We start from the raw sequence: 21,034 nt of genomic DNA on the forward strand, positions 1-21,034 counted from the left end.
ATTATAATATAGCGAAATGGCTATTTATACCCAAATATATTCTTAGACACCAAGTTTTTTACTTGCTTGCTAATGATATTACAGAAGCGATGAAAGTTCTTGAGTTTAAGGATGACCCAATGCACGACACGTGGCCATCCATCTGTTATATGATGCTCCCCTTGAATATCCATGTTAAAAAATATAGTGAATAGCTATCTCATTAAATATATTACTAGGAAAATTCAATAGGATAAAACCTTAGTTAAGAAAAAAAAGAATACAACGTATATTCTCACTCCTTTGATAAAGACCCCCTATTCACATGGCTCAGTCTCCACACTCCAATCTTGTGAACTATCTTCTTAATGCGCGAAGTTGGTGAAGATTTTGTGAATAAATATAAACAAATTTGTTGTACGTCAATATCATCGTTCCTCTAGAGATCATGTATGAAGAATAACTTTGGTGAGATATGCTTCATTCTATCTCCTTTAATGAATCCTCTCTTTAATTGGGATTCAATACCGATGCTCCAATTACATCGGTATGATACTTCAAGAGCAGGAATGTAATACCCGAGCCTTTTCTTAGCTTGAAATCATCACCAGGATATTTGAACTTTCTTGGAAATATGAATTTATTTTTGTACATGAGGTATTTTTATGATTTTCACTTTCCATTACGTGGAAAATTGATTATGCTTTCCATCGATACCAATTTCATCAAAATTCGATGTCAAATAAGAAAGTTATGTCCGAAAAATAGAACGTCGAAAAATCGCCCAGGTGCAATGGTAGAATGCGATGGACCATCGGCCAATATCGTCGCATGGGGGAAATGGACCCACGTTCTGGAAATATTCAACGGCGAGGTCCGACAGGCCGTCGCCCATGTGACGTAACGTCGCACCCCCGTTGTCGCAAATTTCTAGTGAGCCCCAGTATTGTTCCAGTCCGACAGCGAGGTCCGATGTACCATCGACCATGCGATGTACCGTCATGACCCACCGTTGGATAAATCGTTTAGTGTTTTTAGGTCGTATTAAAAGGGGTATTTTGATTATTTACCACCCTTCTATATATACCTATTTACTTACGATTTCAACCACCTTTATCATTATTATTCCATAACAAAAAAATTAGGGTTTCTCTCTAAATTTATTCTCCAAGAACAAGATCCAATCTTCTTCAAGAACTAAAGGATTTCCAATTCTTCAAGTTCAAGAGCTTGAAGAATCTTAACCCAGGTATGCACAGTGTTCATTCATGGATCCCTTTCATTTATGAAGTCCAAGTATCCCTTTTCTAAAACTCAAGTTATGGATTTTCTTTATGTTTTCATGATTTGGCTGCTCATGTTCATGATGATAAATGTGAAATTGATTTCTATTCTATGATTTGAGGATAAATTCCATTTTGGTTGATTTGTATTGATAAAGATTTATGAAATCTCATGACTAAACCCTTGTATGATGAAATTAGGAGTGAACCATGATGATTACTTTCTATTTAATGATGTTTACATGTACTATGCCTACAATATATTTGATTAAATACCTAGATGAAGGAAAATGCCTAACTAGCATGCTATCATGAAATCCCCTTGTATGTACAAGTTCATGCCTATTATATGTTTGATGAAATGCTTCAATAAATATATTGTGGTAATTGTCATGTATTCAAGAATGTCAAGTCATGTCAGTTTCCTTCCATCGAGTCCTGGGGGTACTTGTACCCAAAACATTAGCAGTGTGCCTAGATCCATGTTATGTTTTCACGATACTCTCAGTCAAGCTATGAATCCTTAGACTTTAGACAGTCTTATGACTCAGGAAATCTCCATGATCTCATGAACTTAGTCAGTTTTCAGATATCAATAGTATTCCATCAGTCAACCAAATTTAGTAACTTAATCCATGCTCAGTTCAGTTTAGTTAATAATGTACAGATTCTAATCAGATGGGAGTTGGAACTAGTAGTGAGTGAACCCAAGTATAGGGACACAAACTATCAGATGAGGGTGTGATCCTTAGAAGTCATCCTTGCATTCCATAACTATATAGCCAGCATAGGTTGAGACATTAACACTATCAGATGAGGGTTGATGAGCTAGATAAGCACTGTCAGATAAGGGCCCCACCATTCTATTTTGGGAACACTATCAGATAAGGGTCACCCACAGCTTATCCTTACTGGTGGTGCACTATTGACACCTTTCTAGTTGGGTTACAAATTGGACCCCAACTCAGCCATAGTGGCATATTAGGGGCCTATCAGTTAAATACTACTTCCCACAATTTCATGTTATAGAATCAGGACTGTCAGATATAGTTAATCAGTATCAGTAAGAAAACTTAGATAGTTCTTCAGATGTCAGGACTGTCAGATACAGTCAACTTAGATACAATACGGAACTCAGATAGTTCTATTAGATTCAGGACTGTCAGATACAGTCACTCATGTTATCAGTTATATTCAGATATAGTCATTCATGTTATCAGTTATATCAGTTATCAGTATTTCATATTATCAGTATTTAGTTGTCAGTATCCAGATTCAGTAGTCATGTCATCACGGTACCAGTATCAGTTATTATGTCTCATGCATGCATTCTCATGCTCATGATAGTCAGTCAGTTATTGTTATTGTTCATACATATGAACCCCATATATTTAACCTACCTCACATGCATAGTCGTACATTCAAAGTACTAACACATTCACGCTATGGTGTCTTATACCATAGGTATAGAGACACGAGCTCCAGATCAGCAGTAGATTCTTATTTCATCAGTCAGAGTAGAAGTGAGTCCTTATCCTTTGAGGACATGATGATTATTTCTTCATTATCTAATTAGAGAGCCTATTAGATAGAGTTAGTTAGGGACATGTCCCATCAACTCCTTTTTCAGATTATTCAAACAGTGGAGGCTTTCAGACTAGATATAAACTATTTTATTGCAGACCTCAGTATTTCTAATTTTGTTTAGGGCATTATATTACCCCACACAGATGTTTTATTATTCAGTATTGAAACTTATGGCCTTTAAATTCATGTTTCCATTTATCATGATATACTATTTAGTGTACAGGTACAAATATCAGTCATGGGTTAGCTTATGGTCCTTCGGGGTCATGATCACCGTGTAGTATTCTGGTTCAACAAATTGAGGCATTACAAATTTGGTATCAGAGCCTAAGGTTCAATAGAGTCCTAGGAAGTCTGGAAGCCGCATCTAGTAGAGTCTTCTACATGGGAGTATTGCACGCCACATTTATGTGCAGGAGGCTATGAGATGTTTTAAGAACAGTTTCCCCTCTTTCAGTATTCATGTTATGCAGTTAGCATAATCACGAGTCAGTCTCTCAATCTAATCCACGTCTTCTTTTGATTTCAAAAAATGCCTCCCAAGAGAAGAAACCAGTCAACCCCTCAGCCCAAAGGACCTTTGGGCGATCATGTTTCTAATGTGGAGTTCAGGACCGCATTTACCACCCTTACTCAGTCCGTGGATGCCCATAATAAATGACTAGTTGTCGTTTTGGCCAATCTAGTGGCCAATTCAACTGCAGCTAGGATTTGGGACTTCACCCGAATGAATCCCCAAGTCTTTCTCAGGTCCAAGACAGATAAAGACCCACAAAAATTTCTAGATCGAGTTTAGAAGGTGATAGATGTTATGAGGGTGACTACTGTTGAGAGTGTTGAGCTAGCTGGATATCAGTTGCAGGATGTGGATCACACTTAGTTCAAGCAGTGGAATTTAGAAAGGGCAGAAGATACAGGGTTAGTTGAGTAGGAGAAGTTTTCTTTAGCTTTACTTGATTGATTCTTTCCCCTAGAGCATTGGTATGCCAAGGTGTTAGAGTTCATCAACCTCAAGTAGGTCAATATGACAGTGAACGAGTATTCTCTCAAGTTTACTTAATTAGCTAGATATACCCATCATGTGGTTGTAGATAGCAGGGCAAGGATGAGTAAGTTCATCTCAGCGGTGAATGACAACGTGGTTAATGAGTGCAGATCCGCCTTGCTAAATAGTGACATGACCTTAGCTAGACATATGACCCATGCTCAGCAGATAGAGATGAAAAAAATTAAGATAAGGGAGAAATATAATAAGAGAGCATAGACAAGTAGTTTCACTTCACTCAACCTAAGTTAGAAGGAGGAAACTGTTCTCAGTTTCATCCTAAGTCATCAGCTCCAGTTCCCTCTACAACCAGCGCTCCAATTCCTAAGTTTAGATAGGGTAAAAGAGATGGAGCGCCAGGCTCTAAGACCCAAGGCAGTGTTAGCAGTGCTCGAACAAATTATATTTGTCAAACTTGTGGTAAGAACCACAAGGGTATGTGCAGAGCTGGCAGTGATATCTATTTCGATTTTAGCAAGCCAGACCACAGATTCAGAGACTACCCTCAGGTAGGTTATCAGAGTCATCTTTACTCTTCAGCTCAGTTCGGTCGCCCAAATCAGCAGGGTGCCACTTCCAGTGCTACTAGTAGGCAACACCCAAATCGTCTCTATGCTCTTCAGACTTGACAAGATTAGGAAAATTCTCCTAATGTAGTTATTGGTACATTACAGATCTTTCATGTGCATGTTTACGCTTTGCTTGATCCAGGAGCTTCTTTATCTTTTGTTACTCTTTATATAGTAGTTGATTTTGGAATCAGTCTCGAAATTCCAGTAGAGACCTTTTCAATCCCTACTCTAGTGGGTAAAACCATCTTAGCCCGGTGGGTATGTAGGAACTGGCTGTTATGATATTTCAGAAATTCACGTCAGCAGACTTAGTCGAATTAGAGATGACTAATTTTGATGTAATTCTCAGCATGGATTTGCTTTATTCCTACTATGCTATAGTCGACTGTAGAAAAAAAATAGTCCAGTTTCAGTTCCTGAATAAACCCTTACTTAAGTGGAAGGGTAGTGTATCCACTTTCAGAGGTAAACTTATTTCCTACCTTCGGGCAAGGAAAATGATATCCAAGGGAGGTTTCTATCATCTTGTTCATGTTAAATATTCCAGTTCAAAGAATCCTAGTATTGAATCAGTTCCAGTTGTAAGCGAATATTCAGATGTGTTTCCTGAAGATCTTCCAGTACTTCCTCCCAAAAGGGAAATAGACTTCGATATTGATCTTCTTCCAGACACTCAGCCTATCTCTATTCTGCAATATAGAATGGCACCAACAGAACTTAAAGAGTTAAAAGAATAGTTTAAGGATCTCTTAGATAAGGGATTCATTAGACCCAACGTTTCCCCATGGGGTGCACTAGTCTTATTCATGTGCAAGAAATATGGTTCCCTCAGAATGTGTATAGACTACTGTCAACTCAATAAAGTCATGGTCAAGAATAAGTATCCTTTTCCCATAATCGATGCCTTGTTTGACCAACATCAGGGTGCTATCTATTTCTCAAAGATAGACCTCAGATTCGGCTATCATCAGCTCAAATCCAGAGAATATGACATTCCAAAAATAGCTTTCCGTACTCGGTATGGTTACTTTAAATTTCTAGTTATGTCATTTGGACCCAGCCATTTTTATGGACTTGATGAACCATGTGTTCAAGAAGTACTTGGACATATTTTTCATAGTCTTCATAGATGATTTTCTGGTCTATTCCCACACTGAGCACGATCATGCAGACCATCTCAGAACAGTACTTTAGACTCTAATAAATCATCATCTATTTTCCAAATTCATCAAGTGCAAATTTTAGCTAAGGTCAGTAGCATTCCTTGGCTATATTATTTCTGGTGATGGAACTAGAGTAGATCCTCAAAAGACCGAAGCAGTAAAAAACTGGGCTCACCTTATCTCTCCATCAGATATCAGGAGTTTCTTGGGTCTTACTGGCTGTTATAGATGGTTTGTTAAAGGATTTTCTTTGATTGAATCTCCTATGTCTATATTGACTCAGAAGAGGGTCAAATTTCACTAGTCAGATCCCTGCGAGAAGAGTTTTCAGGAGTTTAAGACTCAACTCACCTCAGCTCTAGTTCTAGCTCTTCCAGATGGTTAAGATAGGTTCGTGGTTTATTTTAATGCATCTAGAGTGGGTTTAGGTTATATCCTCATGCAGCATGGTAAGGTCATAGCGTACGCCTCCTGAAAGTTAAAGCCCCATGAGAAGAAATATCCTACTCATGACCTTGAATTAGCAGCCGTAGTCTTCGCCTTACACATTTTGAGGAATTATTTATACGGTGTTCATGTGGACGTCTTCACAGATCATAAGAGTCTTCAGTATGTCTTTTCTCAGAAAGATCTCAATCTTCGTAAGAGAAGGTGGTTAGAGCTATTGAAATATTATGACATGAGTGTCCTCTATCATCCGGGCAAGGCCAACGTTATGGCCGACACTCTCAGTAGACAATATATGGGTAGTGTTTCTCATGTTGAGAATAGTAAAAATAAGTTAGCTCAAGAAGTCCATCATCTTACTAGACTAGACGTTCGCTTAGTCGATTCCTTCCAAGGGTGGCATATGCATTCAGAGTGGCTCAAAATCATCTCTAGTTTTTGAGGTGAAAGAAAAACAAGATAGAGATCCCAGCCTTGTCAAGTTGAAAGAGTAAGTACAAAATAAAAAATAGAGGTTTTATTCCAAGGAGGAGATGGCATCATCCGTTGTCAGGGTCGTCTATGTGTTCCAAGTGTAGATGACTTAAGGCAGTGAATTCTTGCAAAAGAGCATGGTGCGCATTACTCTATTCATCAAGCGGCCATAAAGATGTATCACGACTTGCGGGAGACCTATTGGTAGAGTGGGATGAAGAGAGATGTTGCAGAGTTTGTGGGTAAGTGCTCTATATGTCAGCAGGTTATGATAGAGCATCAGAAGCCTAGTATTCCTATCCAGGAGTTCAGTATTCTTACTTGGAAGAAGGAAGCTGTAAACATGGACTTAGTGACGGGTTTACCTCGAACTCGTCGTCTGCATGATTCAGTCTTGGTCATTATAGATAGAATGACCAAATTAGATCACTTTCTTCCAGTTCATACCTCTTATTCTGTCGAGGATTATGCCAAGCTCTACATCAAGGATCTAGTCAGATTGCACGGTATTCTATTATCTATTATCTCAGACATAGGTACCCAGTTCACCTCTCATTTTTGGAAAGCATTCAAAAAGGGTCTTGGTACCCAAGTTCATCTCTGTACGGCCTTTAATCCCCAGACAGATGGTTAAGCAGAAAGGACCATTCAGACTCTAGAATATACGCTAATGCATCTGTAATTGATTTTAAGGGTAGTTGGGATGACCATTTGCCTTTGATTGAGTTTGCATACGACAATAGCTATTATTCCAGTATTCAGATGGCTCCATTCGAAGCTCTCTATGGTAGGATATGTATATCTCTGATTGGTTGGTTCGAAGTTAGTGGGGCCTCAGTTATAGGGCCTGACTTGGTATTTGATGCCTTAGAGAAAGCCCAGCTAATAAGAGAAAGACGTCAGGCTTCTTAGAGCCGACAAAAGTCTTATGCATATTTTCATAGAAAGGATATCGAGTTCAAGATTGGTGATCATATATACCTCAAGATCTCTTCGATGAAGGGAATGAAGAGATTCGGTAAGAAGGGAAAGCTCAGTCCCCGATATATCGATCCCTTAAAGATTCTCAGTCGTTTTGGCAAGGTAGCTTATGAGCTCGAATTGCCTTCATATCTAACCTCAGTTCATCTAGTCTTCTATGTCTGTTTGCTCAAGAAGTGCATAAGTGACCTATCAGTCATAGTCCCTATTCAAAGCATTGATGTTCAGAATAGCCTCTCTTATGAAGAGATTTCAGTTGAAATCCTAGACTATCAGACTTGTAGATTGAGGAACAAAGAAGTCCCTCTAGTTAAAGTTCTTTGGTGAAATAAGTTCGTCGATGGAGCTACTTGGGAAGCAGAAGTAGATATGCGTACCAAGTATTCTCATATCTTCCCCGCAAACTCAGATCAAGCTCAAAGTAATAGTTCTCCTTAAGCTTACTCAGTTTCATGTTCAGTATTCATCACAAACGTGGTATTCAGTTTTATGTTCATGTTCTAGTATAAACTTGGTGTCAAATACCATTGCATATTCAGTCATGCATTCATGTACCAGCTCAGTTATGAAATCATGCTTTCTTATTGTGAGAAACTTAGTTCTTTAAGAACACTCAGTTATGCATACATGAATCAGTTATACATGCATCAGATGCGCATGTTCAGTGTTATATGTTAAGTTTTTTAGTCATGAGATCATTATCCAGTTATTCATTTTTAGTTCATGTTCAGCTTGTTGTTTCCCCGACAGTCAGTCTCATTTGAGGATGAATGTTCTCAAGGGGGAGATATTGTAATACCCGTTCCTTTTCTTATCTTTAAAATCATCACCAGGATGTTTGAACTTGCTTTAAAATACGAATCTATTTTTGTACACATGGTATTTTTATGATTTTCACTTTCCATCATGTGGGAAATTGATTAAGCTTTCTATCGATACCAATTTAATCAAAATCTGATGTCAAATGAGAAATCTATGTTCAAAAAACAAAACACTGAAAAATCGCCCAGGTGCGATGGTAGAAGGCGACGGACCGTCAGACAATATCATCACATAGGGGTAGTGGACCAGCGTTCTGGAAATGTTCAATGGCGAGGTCCGACGGACCATCGCCCATGCAACGTAATGTCACACCCTTACCATTGTAAATTTTCAGTGAGCCCCAGTACTGTTCCAATCCAATGGCAAGGTCCGATGTACCATCGACCATGTGGCATACCATCGCGACCCACCATCGGATAAATCGTTCAGTGTTTCTAGGTCGTATTAACAGGGGTATTTTGGTCATTTACCACCCGTCTATATATGCCCATTTATTCACGATTTCAGCCACTTTGGTCATTATTATTCCACAACAAAAAAATTAGGGTTTCTCTCTAAATTTAATCGGCAAGAACAAGATCCAATCTTCTTCAAAAACTAAAGAATTTTCAATTCTTCAAGTTCAAGAGCATCAAGAATTTTAAACCAGGTGTGCATAGTGTTCATTCATAGACCCCTTTCGTCCATGAAGTCCAAGTATCCCTTTTCTAAAAATCAAGTTATGGATTTTCTTTATGTTTCCATGATTTAGCTGCTCATTTTCATAATGATAAATGTGAAATTGTTTTCTATTCCATGATTTGAGAATAAATTCCATGTGGGTTGATTTGTATTGATAAAAGATTTGTGAAATCTCATGACTAAACCCTTGTATCATGAAATTGGGAGTGAACTATGATGATTACTTGCTATTTAATGATTTTTACATGTACTATGCCTACAATATGTTTGATTAAATGCCTAGATGAAGGAAAATGACTAACTAGCATGATATCATGAAATCCCCTTGTATGTACAAGTTCATGCCTATTACATGTTTGATGAAATACTTTAATAAATATATTGTGGTGATTATCATGTATTCAAGAATGTCAAGTCATGCCAGTTTCCTTCCATCGAGTCCTGGGGGAACTTGTACCCAAAACATTAGTTATGTGCCTAGAGCCATGTCATATTTTCACGATACTCTCAATTAAGCTATGAATCCTTAGACTTCAGATTATCTTATATGATCTCATAAAATCAGTCAGTTTTTAGATATCAGTATTATTTCATTAGTCAACAGAATTTAGTAACTCAGTCCATGCTCAGTTCAGTTCAGTTAATCACGTACAGATTCTAATCAGATGGGAGTAGGAATTAGCATCGAGTGAACCCAAGGATGGGGACACAAACTATCAAATAAGGGTATGATATTTAGAAGTCATCCTTGCATTTCAAAACTATGTAGCCAACATAGATTTAAACATCAACACTATCAGATGAGTGTTGATGAGGTGGATAAGCACTGTCTGATAAGGTCCCCACCGTTCTCTTTTGGGGACACTATCAGATAATGGTCACCGATAACTTGTCCTTACTGGTGGCGCGGTATTGACACCCTTCAAATTGGGGTTACAAATTGGACCCCAACTCAGCCATAGTGGCATATTAGGGGCATATCAGTTAAATACTACTTCCCATAGTTTCATGTTGCAGAATTGGGACTGTCAGATGCAGTCAATCAATCTCAGTAAAAGAACTTAGATAGTTCTTCAGATTTCAGGACTGTCAGATATAGTCAACTCAGATACAGTACGAAACTCAGATAGTTCTATCAGATTCAGGACTGTCAGATACAGTCACTCAAGTTATAAGTTATATTTAGATATAGTCATTCATGTTATCAGTCATATCAATTATCAGTATGTCATGTTATCAGTATTCAGTTGTCAGTATCAAGATTCAGTAGTCATGTTATCACGTTACCAGTATCAGTTATTATGTCTCATGCATGCATTCTTACGCTCATGATAGTCAGTCAGTTATTGCTATTGTTCATGCATATGAACCCCAGGCATTTAACCTACCTCACATGCATACCAGTACATTCAAAGTACTGACACATTCGTGCTATGGTGTCTTATACATAGGTATAGAGACATGAGCTCCAGATCAGTAGCAGATTCCAGTTTCATCAGTCAGAGTAGAAGTGAGTCCACATCCTTTGAGGACACGATGATTATTTATTTACTATCTCATTAGACAACCTATTATATGGAGTTAGTTGGGGACATGTCCCATCAACTCCTTATTTAGATTATTCCGACAGTAGAGGCTCTCAGACTTGATACAGACTATTTTTTTGCAGACCTCAGTATTTCTAATTTTGTTTTGGGTATTCTATTACACCACACTGATGTTTTATTATTCAGATTATGTTTAGTATTGAACCTTATTGCCTTTTAGTTCATGTTTCCGCATTATCACGTTATACTATTTAGTGTATAGGTACAGATATTAGTCATGGATTAATTTACTGTCCTTTGGAGTTATGAGCATCATGTAGCATTCCGGTTTAGCAAATCAAGGCGTTACAAGGAAACATCTTATTCTTTTTTGGAGGTCGAAATGATTTTTTACTCACTTCAAGTGATCGAATAATTATTGGAATACATAAAGAATGTAAATTTTCAATATAAAATCATTTCAAAATCATCTCAGTATAGGCAGATTGGTCGATGAAGACCCCATGTGCTAAATATTCAATTTGTAGGACAAGACAAAGTTGTCTTTTCAAAGTCTTCCATCTCAAATTTTTTCTTTAGATATTAAATTTCCTTTTGGACCACTTCTGAATTTTTAATGAGATTTATGTCATTAACGTAAAAAATAGTTTAAAAAACTTTGATGTTGCTTTAATAATAAAAATACATGGACAAATGACATCATTTATATTAACTTCATTTGTCAAGTACTTGATAAGAAAAAATACTGCATACACCCTAATTATCTTAGATTGTATAACGATCTTTGTAGTCCGATTGAGTAAATTTCTCAAGATTTTAAACTATATGCTTCATGCATCTTTAATTGTCTTTGAATTTTAATATAAGTTTCATTATCAAGTGAACCATAAAGATACACTAAAATTAGATCAATTATATGTATTTCAAGGCTTTCATGTATAGTTAAGTTGATGAGATATCAAAATGTTATTGCATTCTTAATAGGTATATATGTTTCTTTATTTCAGACATGGGGTATTTGAGAGAATCCTTCTGCAAAAAGCATGTTGTGTATCTTACAATTTTATTTATCTCATTTATTTTTGTATAGAAAGACCCATTTATGAACAATTGATTTTACACCATCAGAGTTTGGACTACAGGTCCAAAAACCTTTTGTTTAGTGAGTTCAATTATGATTTAATTACATCTTGCCATTTTAGCCAATCACATCTTTGTCGATATTCTTCGATAGATAGAGGTTCAAGTTCCTCACTATCTTGTGTAATATTTAGTGTGACATTATATGCAAAAATATTATCCATTGTAATTTTCAATCGACTCAAATTTATCCCATTACCAGTAAAACTCATCAAAAGTTCATTATTTAGTTAGATCTCGAGTTCAATGATTTCTTCAGGAATATCAGAATTAATCATATCGTGAAATTCTTCATGAGATTCTTTTATCTGGTTACGTTAATAATTTTTGTGCTTCTTTTGCTAGGATTTTTATCCTTCAAGCCCAATTGTCTGCCGCACTTTTAAGCATGTTGAAATACCCTAGGTTTTGGCCCTTAGAAATTTCCTTAGCTTTGAGCTCACTGTCCTTGTAATGACTCATGATAAAAGTCATATGGTCTGAGTACGGTTCAGGTTACCTAACTTGTAAGATTTTCAGTGATGGTGGTTGGATTTCTATTGTGGTTATGGTTTGGTGGTACGGGTCGTTAGATGTGGTGATGGTATTTTAGGACAATCCTTCATCAAATTAGAAATATAGTAACTTTACTTGTCTTTGAGTATGAGTGGCTCACTAAGATTTGTGAGGATAGGTTATGAGTCGTTGCGAGAAGTTGTATGTTTTTCAGTGTTAATCCCTTTGTATTTTGTCTTGGGTATGACTAAGACCATATGATTCGTATGGTCTGGTCATGAGTGGGTGATAAAGAGTCGTATGGTGGATAGTGTATGGGTGTCCAACTCACTGTATTGGTGATAACTCAATGGTACGATTCGTATGTTATGATCATGAGTCACGGGATCAACTCGTAACCACCTGTGCTATTTTTACAGTTTCAAGTTAGAGGTATTCTGGACATTTCTCCCTTTTAACCCCCTTTGTTACCACAATATAAGACACCTTTGGGGACTTCATTAACCTATTATTCCCAATCAAACACTTTTAAAAATCTCTCTCAAACTTTTAGTTCAAGCAAAGGCTAAAATTTCTTCAAGATAATAATTAAGGCTTTCAAGGGTGGTTTCTCTTCGTCTTCCTTGGTGTCTAAGGTATTTTACTCTACCTCATTGTTAATTTACAAAGAGCATGTGTTTTAATGTATGATTTTCATGATATTGTTATGGTTTGAAATAATGATTGGGTTTCTTGGATGTTCATGATGTTGACACCTAAATTTTTCCCTCCACATTTGAAATTAGTTCTTGAATTTCTCAATTTTAAATAGTTTACAAATATTTATTTTAAGTTATTTTGAAATAAATTTCAGCCCTACCTTTTGAATTTAGATGAAATTAATTTATTTAGTGTTTAATTATACATGATCATATAATTATCAATTAACGAATATGCTTAAGAATATATTACAAGTGAAAAGTTTAATTAAATTGCAAATATTCTACTTTTTCAAGATCCCAACAGCTCCAACCAAAAAATGCTAACAATGTTCAAACGACAAAAACCTTCAATGATAACAGCAACGCAAACCCAATTCAATCGAACTTCGACGTAAACCCATCAATAGTGTCCATCAACAACTATGTGCAACAGTGAACAACTTCAATGTCAACACCAACAAAATTGTGGACCCTAGTCAACGTAGTAATTTTTGGTCAATTACTCATTTGCCCCTGCAGTACAACTATTTTTTGGCCAAAGTTTCATCAAATCTTCCTTTCTCAGTCCATGTTCCACCTTTTGGAAAGAAGCTAACAAATACACATCTCTATCTTTGCGTGTGAACTTGTCATACTGATTTTTTAGTACAAAGACCATTAATGGCTTTCGTCTCACAGTGGATGTAAATTTGGTAAGAAATAATTTCAAAATTTTGGGTTTGAAGTCCACTATTTTCAAGTACAAAATTCTAATTCTTTTCCCTATAAATAGAGGTTGAGGAATAGAGGAAAAGAGGGATTTTCCCCAAAAAGTTGAGGATTCGAGAGGTGCATGCTTCTAATCCTATGTAACCAAGAATTCTAGAAGAAACTGACTCAAAAACTCTATTTCGACAATAAATTAAACTCCAAAGAGTCAAAATTTAAACTCAAGTGGTGGAATTCCATCGGCAAGGTTTGTTGTCCCTTTCGCTGCTCCAAAAAAGGTAAACACACCTTTTCTATTTTTATCTATTTTTTCTTCTTAATTTTTTTATGAGTAGTGATTTTATTGTTATGATAGTAATTGCGGGATTGTTCGCTATAGAGGCTCTAAATGCCATAGGATCTTCTGTGCGTGAAATTTGTTGTTATTTTTATGATTTGATCAGTTGTTTCAGCTTAATATACCTCATTTTAGATTTTCTTCAATTACTCTTTCCCTCTGATTGTCATGCTTTACTAGTGTTGAAGTATGATGAAATAGGAATACTTGAAGAATTATGTCTCTTTGCGAATCTAGATTTAAGTTTGATTTTATTTTGTATCCTAATGAATTTTAGATGTCTGTAGCCTCATTGGTGTAAATACGTTTGAATTCAAATGTCTTAAATGATATTCCTTCAAGTTTTGTAACAAGTGATGTGTTTGATTCATAGCCAAAATTAGAAAGTAAATGAAAATTACTGATGAATTTTTAAGCTGGTCTTATAGAAAGTAAATGAAGATTACTAATGAATTTTTAAGCTTGTCTTAATAATAGACGTTCAAATCTGGTTTGACTATATTAGTTCAATATTATGTAATCTCATCGTGTGTTTGGTCCATGCTATAGATTTACTTTTCTAAACCTTGGCATATTCTTTTTGGTTTTCTACTTTGGGCAAATTATGAAATGATGAATGATTTCAGTTATAGCGTCTTCAAAAATCTATCATACTAGCTATTATGTTTATAGTTCCCAAACTGTGTTAGTTTGGTATTCTGTGTGTTTCAATTTGAAATTTGTGAATCGATTTCCTAGTTTTTTAAGTTGATAATAGACAGAAGTGTGCCTTAACTTTGCAACTGTTTGTTTACTTTCTGATAAGTTAGAGCAGATTACTAGGTATTTTCTTTCTTTAACATGATACTTTTATAGTTAGTTTCTTTATTTAAAGTATGGTTTTCAAGAGTTGTGGGCTGATCAGTTTTGTTTTCAACTTGTTTGAGATGTTACCACATAACTTGTTCTTTTCTTCCTTAATTTTATTAGTAAAATAAGATTGAATCCTATTTCAACTAGTTATGTATTTCTCTCCTATGATACATGCGTTCAATTTTAGTTTAAAGGTTTGATTGAATGATTATGTCTGTGGTGAACATGTTATCAAGACATTTGGTTAATGATAATCGATTCTTTGAAGTATATTGTAATATTAGTTGATTGCTGGTTTATTTCACTTGTTTCTGATTGATGTGATATTCAATGAGTCCAATTGGACTCCCACTCCTTTGCATTCCTTTACCTTCGAGTCAAGCCTCCTCTAAAGTTCAAAAATAGACTAAAGTCATGAAAAAAAACAAGGTTGTATACAACGATATACATTAGATATATAGTGGAAAAAAAGGAGGTGAAGTTGGCATGTAGGTGGAGGAGTAAAATGCATGTATATATGACATATATATGATCATGTATACACCAGATATACAAATACACAGGAAGAAAAGGAGTCTGATATACACATAGTATACAAAACTGAAGAAAGGCTGAAAAGATGATAAAACAAGGCCCAAAGTTGGCCAGATTTGTAATGGGCCAAACAGGGCCCAAAATCTCAAAACTTCATTTTCTTTCTTGTACTTATACATGTTGATTGTAAATTTTACTAATTTTATTTTAATTAACCTAGATAAATCCCTAAAGTGTTGTCATTTTATTTCATCTTAGTTTTCTTTCACTTAATTCATAATTTATTTACATAATTTTATATTGTCTAGAATGGATTAATTAGTTCCTTCAATTTTCTCCTTAAAACAAGTCTTTAAAGATTAACGTTTTATTCCCAAAATGACATTTGTTTTGTTCCCAAAATGACATTTGTTTTGTTCATGCAACTAATATTTCATTAAGATTAAAGTAACTTTCTTCAAACGCAAGAAACTAAATTTTCTTATAAGTTTTATCTTTTCATAATTAATAAGATACTTTTAATTGAATACTGTCTTAACTTTTTCCAATATAAAATAATCAACTTATCTATATCGATTAATAATAAGAAAATAATTTCATAATCTTCTTCTTTTACGAAATCAAAATCCATTTTCCATTTAAGTTCGAAAAACTACAACTTAGTTTGATTCAAGTAGAATATTTCTCCCTAAAATAAATAAATATCTTTTTAAATGTTTAAATAAATAATTTTAATATTTTCTATAAAATCAAGTCTTTCCATAAATTAGCTACTTTAATTAGTCAAGTTAGTTCTTTTTGGTAAACCATTTTAAATGGATGCTTTTAAGTGCCTTAAAAACTGTCTTAGGGCGTTAATTCAACCCTTACCCAGTTTCTAGTTTTAGAGGTTTATTTATGTTTTGAACCTTTGAATACTTTTAGTCTGTTTTCTTGATTCTTCTATAAGTGGCAATTCTGTGAATTTTCTTAAAATTATTTTGATTTATTTTTCATATTTTGAAATAGTTTAAGAGGTCAAAATCATTTTCTTTCAAATCAAATCCAAATAGGACCAAATATAGTCACACGATTGATACAACTTAAGAATTCTACTCTTACCAACAACTACCACAAGAAACAAAAGGTTACTTCAAACTTGATAAGATGGGAATGGCTAACTTCAGGAGAAGAAAATTGAAGAGGATCAAGCAATCGCCGTGATGAGATGTGTTCTTTGGTCCTTTCGTTTATATATAACTTTGGTATCATCTTCTCTACGTTATTCTATCTAGTTATAGCTTTCATGAAGTGGTCTAGTCTTGTTTTGTTTTTCTTCTTACTTTGTAAGGGGAGAGTCTAACTTATTTATGCATTCCTAGATTATATTATATCGAGAGGAGTCCTCTCTTCTAAGTTCTTAGATCTATGTTTCCTTTTTTAGTATTGAGGATGAGTCGACCGGCCTTAGTAGGCTTGTTTACTTTGAACCGCCATAGGATCGGAGGTAAGGTTCATGTCCCCTCCTTGTACTTTATTTTGTTTAATTTTATTTATGATAATACTTGAGAGTGTGCAGCTGTAACACCCCGATTTTATAAACCGGAACACTACACGATTCTCATGACCCCGAAGGACCATAAGTCAACCCATGACTGATATCTGTACCTGTATACTACATAAGATAACATAATAATGCGAAAACATGCACTGAAAGGCCATAAGGTTCAATCATGAACATAACTAAATAACTTAACATCTGTTTCGGGCAAAAGAATACCTAAAACAAAAATTGGAACTACTAAAGTCTGAAACATGATAATTTGTATCTAGTCTGCATTTAGTCTGAAAGCCTCTATTGTCAGAATAATCTAAATAAAGAGTTGATGGGACATGTCCCAAACTAACCCCGTCTAATGAACTGACTAATAATAAAATAAGGTCATAATCATGTCCTCGAAGGATGAGGACTAACTTTTAATCTGACTGCTGAAATTAGGAATTTACTGTTGATCTGGAGCTCATTTCTCTAAACCCATGGTGTAACATAAAAAGAAAGCACCATAGCGCGAATGCGTCATTATGATGGAATGTACTGAGTATACATGTGAGGTAGGCTATATATAAGGTTTCACATACATGACTAATGCTAACTGACTGTCTGACATGTACGTGAGAATGCATACATAAATACATAACTATAACTGCCAACATAGTATCGTGATTACTGAATCTGAATACTGATAACCTGACATGACTGATAACTGATATAACTGATAACATGAGTGACTTTAACTGATAGTCCTAAATCTGATGGAACTATCTGAGTTCCATACTATTTTGAGTTGACTATGTCTGACAGTCCTAAAATCTGTAGAACTATCTGAGTTTTATTACTGAGATTGATTGACTGTATCTGACAGTCCTTATTCTGTAATATGAAACTATGGAAAGTAGTATCTAACCCTCATATAATAGGTAACTCTAGCAAGAATGGTGGGAACTCTCACATAATAGGTTAAGCCACCTCATCTACCCTTATATAGTAGGCTATGATATCTCAACCTATGCTGGCTACATAGTTCTGGAATGCAAGGATTGCTTTTAGGAATCACACCCTCATACAATGGGTGAGTTTCCATCCTTGGTTTCACTCAGTGCTAATTCCTACTCCCATCTGAATGGATACTGATCATGATTTAACTGAACTGAACTAAGTATGGACTGTGTTATTGAATTTTCGTAACTGACCAAATACTACTGATATCTGACAACTGACTAGTCATGAAATCATGGAGATTATTCCTAAGTCATAAGACTATCTAAAGTTTAAGAATCCATAGCTTGACTGAGAGTATCGTGAAAACATGACATGGATCTAGGCAACAACTAATATTTCGGGTACAAGTACCCCCAGGACTCGATAAAAGGAAACTGACATATCATGATTTACTTGAAGACTTACTAACATCATAATACATACTACGTTCATAGGAGCATTTCATCAAACATATAGTAGGCATAAACTTGTACATACATGGGGATTTCATGATATCATGCTAGTTAGACAATATTCTTTCATCTAGGCATTCAATTCTAATTTCGTCATTCAAGGATTTAAATCTTTGAGTTACATGAATCTATAACTACAGTAATTAAACCCACATAGAAATTATCAACAATCGTGGAGAAGGATCTAATTTCACATTTATCAAACATAAAGGAAATCCATAACTTGAGTTTTAGAAAAGGATTCTTGGACTTCATAGACGAAAGGGGTCCATGAAAGAACACTATGCATACCTGGGTTATGATTTCTTGATGTTCTTGATCTTGGAGTATGGAAAATCCCTTAATTCTTGAAGAAGATTGGATCTTGTTCTTGGAGATTAAATTTAGAGAGAAACCCTAATTTTATTTGTAAAAAATAATGGATAAAGTGGCTGAAATCGTGAATAAATGGGTTTACATAGATGGGTGCTAAATGACCAAAATACCCATGTTAAAATAACCTGGAAACATAAACATAAGGTTCGACGGTGGCCTCTGATGGTCCATCGGACTTACGGTGGTCCGTTGGGCCATACCATCGGACCTGGGCAGAACCTGATACTACTAGACGTTTTTGATGGAGGCCTCCGACGGTTCATCGATCCACACCGTCGGTCAGGGACAAAAACTGATCCCACTGGTTCTTTCCGACGGTGACCTTTGATGGTTCATCGGACCTGTGATGATCCATCGAGTCATTCCATCGAATATGAATAGAAATTGGATCCACTAGTTCAATGCGATGGTGGCCTCCGACGGTCCATCAGAACTGCGACGGACGGCCCATCGAGCCATACCATCGCACCTTGCGTTCTATTTTACGGACATAACTTTCTCATTTGACACCAAATTTTGATGTAATTGGTATCGATGGAAAGCTTAAATAATTTCCCACGTGGTGAAAAGTGAAAATCATAAAAATACCATGTATAAAAATATAAATTAATATTTCAAAGCAAGTTCAAACATCCTGGTGATGATTTCAAGCTAAGAAAAGCCACAGGTATTACAATATCTCCCCCTTGAGAATATTCATCCTTGAATGAGACTAACTGAGAGGGGGAACAATAAAATGAACATGAACTGAGCATGAATAACTGGACCATGATATCATGGCTGACATGACTGACAAACTAAAGATAACATACTGAACATACAGATCTGATGCATGTATAACTGATTCATGAATGCATAACTGAGTATTCTTAAATACTAAGTTTCTCACAATGAGAATGCATGATTTCATAATTGAGCTGATACATGAATGCATGAATTAATATGCAGTAGTGATTGACACCAAGTTTATACTGGGAACATGAATATGAAACTGGGTACCATGTTTGTGATGAATACTGAACATGAATTTGCGTAAGCTTAAGGTGAAATGTTACCTTGAGCTTGATTGAGTTGGTGGGGAAGAGTTACGGATACTTGGTACGACTGTCTACTTCAACTTCCCAAGTAGCTCCCTCAACGGACTAATTTTGCCAAAGAACTTTACCTGGAGGGACTTCTTTGTTCCTCAATCTACGAGCCTGATAGTCTAGGATTTCAACTAGATTCTTTTCATAAGAGAGGCTGTTCTGAACATCGATGCTCTAAATAGGGACTACGACTGTTGGGTCACCTATGAAATTCTTGAGAAAGGAGACATGTAAGACTAGATGAACTGAGGCTAGATTTGAAGACAATTCAAGCTCATAAGCTACCTTGCCAAAGCGACTGAGAATCTTGAAGGGACAGACATATCAGGGACTGAGCTTTCCCTTCCTACCGAATCTCTTCACTCCGTTCATGGGAGAGATCTTAAGGTGGACATGATCACCAATATTAAACTCGACATCTTTTATATGAACATCTGCATAAAAGTTCTGTTGGCTCTGAGCAGCCCAGAGTCTTTCTCTGATTAACTGGACTTTTTCTAAGGCGTCGAATACTAAGTCAAGCCTACAACTAAGGCCTCAATAACTTGAACCAACCGATTAGAGATATATATCTCCTACCATAGAGATCTTCGAATGGAGCCATCTGAATACTGGAATGATAGCTATTGTTGTATGCAAATTCAATCAAAGGAAAATGGTCATCCCAACTTCCTATGAAATCAAGTGCACACGCCCTTAGCATATCTTCTAGAGTCTAAATGGTCCTTTCTGCTTGACCATCTTTCAGAGGATGTAAGGCTGTACTATGGTGGACTTGGGTACCAAGACCCTTTTGGATTTCTTTCCAAAAATAAGAAGTGAACTGGGTACCTCTGTCTAAGATAATAGACAATGGAATACCATGCAATTTGACCAGCTCCTTGATGTAGATCTTGGTTTAATCGTTGGCTGAATAAGAGGTATGAGCTAGAAGGAAATGAGCAGATTTGGTTATTCTGTATACAATGACCCAGACTGAATCATGTTACGACGAGTTCGAGGTAAACCCGTCACGAAGTCCATATTTACAACTTCCCACTTCCAATTTGGAATACTGGACTCCTGCATAGGACCACTAGGTTTCTGATGCTCTATCTTAACCTACTAACATATAAAGCACTTAGCCACAAATTTTGGAACATCTCTCTTTATCCCACTTAACCAATAGACTTTTCACAAGTCGCGGTACATCTTCATGGCCCCTCGAAAAATAGAGTAGCGTGCACCATGCA

Source organism: Capsicum annuum, chromosome 11, assembly GCF_002878395.1.
Source record: "Capsicum annuum cultivar UCD-10X-F1 chromosome 11, UCD10Xv1.1, whole genome shotgun sequence".
NCBI lineage: Eukaryota > Viridiplantae > Streptophyta > Magnoliopsida > Solanales > Solanaceae > Capsicum > Capsicum annuum.